Source organism: Rhopalosiphum maidis, chromosome 1 (assembly GCF_003676215.2).
Source record: "Rhopalosiphum maidis isolate BTI-1 chromosome 1, ASM367621v3, whole genome shotgun sequence".
Lineage (NCBI taxonomy): Eukaryota > Metazoa > Arthropoda > Insecta > Hemiptera > Aphididae > Rhopalosiphum > Rhopalosiphum maidis.
The window spans coordinates 58,046,853-58,050,365 of NC_040877.1; positions in this window are offsets into that span (position 1 = coordinate 58,046,853).

A 3,513-nucleotide genomic window follows, 5' to 3' on the forward strand; every position below is an offset into this window, starting at 1 on the left:
CGGGTTTGACGGTCGGCGCGCGTCCGCGAAATAATGCAATGCGTTCTCTTGTTGTCTTGCAGTAGTGGCGTTGGTGTGTGAGTGTGTGCGTGTGTGTGTGTATGAATTTCTATGTGTATTTGTCTGTGTAAGTGTACGTAATCTTCGAGTATATATGTATAATATACAATATCACTATATGGTCGCTCGTCTCCGGAGGGGTATGACGCACTGGCCGCCACCACCGATGCGATATATGATCATATATTGTCCCCCCGTGAGCGTGCGACATTTAGGTAGTATATATTGTTGTACCGCTGCACAGGAGACGTGAGGTGCCGGGGCCGACGCCCTCCCCTCTGTACTTATATACACGTCAACTACGACGACGACGACGGCTATAATAATAATAATAATAATAATAACGATTTTCGTCCGGGGATATCGTACGCTGCAAGTCTGGCGCAAGTACGTGTATATATAACGACATACATATAGGTGCCTATATTTTGTACATAAAAATGATATAATATTATTACATATAATTTGTACAGCACGGGCTCGGTGATATTTAGTGAGCGAATGCATTTTAACATTTCAAAAAAATCGTCATCAGTTCTAGGATTTATTAGTATAGGACTTTTCACATGATGCATTCTCCTCTAGTATATACTCATCGTAATTCTGTAGTCTGGCTACCTCCTGCCATTATTCATATACAATGCCTTGGAGCTATCCAAAATCGTTTAGCGTCGCTTTATGTCATACAAATGTAGTATTCCATGTCAATTCCATTGACTATAATTTAAGCCATTGTTGGGTATACTAAATAATATGAACAGTCTTGCTGTCAAAAGAAATAAACTGATTTAAAATTCTTGTATAAACTGCAAGTCAATAGATATAATATAGACCGTTCAGAATTCCTAAATAGTTTAAATTTTAACGTCCCTCAATGTCAAACTAGATCTACTGATACTTTTCATGTACAAATTCCTAAAACTAATTATGCTTTTAATGCTATATAGAACTATGTGATTAGCCGATGATAACCAAATTGAGTCATTTGTGTAATTATATATTATTAGGCGTGAATTATTTCCAATCATGACTTGTTATTTATTAACTTTTTTTTGTTGCTATTTTAAACTCTCCTTATTTTTTACATTTACGATACTCGTACATTTCAAACTGCTATTGGGCATTAGCCCATTCGAATAAATATAAATAATATGATATAATATAATATGATATGCATAATTTACACATACGCGTCCAGACTATCGCAGCAGTATTGCACCTTGTATGCAGTTAGGTATACATATTAATAGAATTGACGTATGTATTAATATGCATAACTTATGCTATATGTACGAAAATACAAAAAAATGTATCTTATTATGTATAGATAGTAGTATACATGTGTGTTCGTGCGCGGTGTATATACGATATACGTATTAGGTACACGCTGCAGCAGAAGCGGCGGTGTGTGCGAGTTCGTAAAGGAAAAGGAGGAGAGGCTGTATGTGTAATGGATAATAAACGAAGGACGACCACTATATAATAGTGTGATATATATATTATAATGCGTACGGCGCACTGCGGGAGGAGAGGTACAAATGCGAGTGTATTATTATTATACGGCCACGGTCGGGGCACCCAAAGTCTTCACGCGAGGTGTACCTAACTATCTACATATTATATATACCCAACCTGCTGCACCAGGCGTCGCGTTTCACTTTCGACGAGTCGGCCCGCGCGCGCCTGTAAGAGGCAAATTTTTTTTTCTCCAACCGCGAAGGCGGCGACAGCAGCTCCGGTCGAGGGACCGGTCTTCGGCGCCTAAATTACTTACCCGTTCGGTACACTGTTCGTATTATAAATAGGTACACGCTGCAACATACGAGCTATGTATAAAAATATAATATGCATGATGTGTGTATAGTGTTAAAAGCGATATTTCTGCGTGTTTAATTTTTTTTGTTATTTGTATACCATCGCTAGCACACATCATACGTGTATTTACTATTTAGATACATATACATACCTGTGTACATATTATATATATATATATATTCAATATTGTATAATATTATAACATTTGGCGTTACGTTTTGAAACTTAGATACAGACATGTATATATGTATATAATATTATTTTTATATACGTATAATATATAGCTTATGAGAGTAGCTACATACCTACACACATATATATATATACGTATATATAACAATACATTGCGATCTATGTATAATGTATATAGTGTACACGTCAAGCCTATTTTTGTTGTCTACGACGTTTTGGTTATATGTATTATACCGCTGTCCAGCAATATGGAACGCTCAAACCGGATGCGGAATAATATAATATATATATTAGTTACCTATAGGAGGTATATTACGTACTATTCGTACTAAACATACACTTAATGTTATTACATTATGTCGTCCCGCATTGCAATGAACTTGGCCCAGTGCAGTAACTATGTCCGCGTGTGTGTGTGTGTGCAACGGACGGGACAAGGATGTTTTTAGAACGCAAGACATTATTCCTACACATGTAGCTGCAGGTAAGTAGTACCTATATATGGGATATTATATTATTATAATACCTAAAGACGTATAATATATGTATGTAATACACGCATACCCGCGATGTATCGTAATGTTACCTTTGGGCTTTGACGTATAATAATATATTTTATATTATTATTATTTGTATGTATACGTTATATACACGGACGATGGATAAGTCTGTACTTTTAATATATAGTTAATACGTACCACGAGAAAACGGTGTACAAAATATATACATGATAACATTATATTCACTATGTGTGCATGACCAGCGACAAGTTATAACTTTTAATACAAGTAGGTATACCTACACGCGCGGTTCTTTGTTGTAACACAGCGATTATACAACCATCGAGTTATTATAATTATTAATTATTGTGTATACAATATTGTAAATGTAACAATCAATAAAATGCAACAGGTCGTCATATAATACGTATAACAATTTTCTGTTAACATCCAAAGCGAATATCAACATAACATAATATGTATGTATATACATATATGTTACCGTCAAATTTTTAATTAAGTAATTATATGAATTAACGCATTATTTTAATGAAAGTATTAAATATATAGTTATAAATCATATATTTGATAATTTAGCTATATTTTGTATAAAATAACTAGTTATTGGATGTATAATATTTCCCAACACACTGATAAAGTATATAATATGTTACTAAGGAAATTATTAAATTTTAGGTATAATAATTATGAAACGAAGTCCTTTACTCCATTTGTTTGTTTTGTTGTCCTGATGCATGCTGCATCCAAGTAGTAAGTTTATTTCCTGTATCTCGATTTGCACGTTCAACACTGTCTGGTGACTAGCTGTGCCTAGGCTTTCCGTAAACAATTGACCTGTGCGCCATAACCTTTAATGAATTTATAACGTCGTTACAAAATCCTCTTCCATTATCAGACTGGAGCATAGATAGAGTACCAAAAAAAA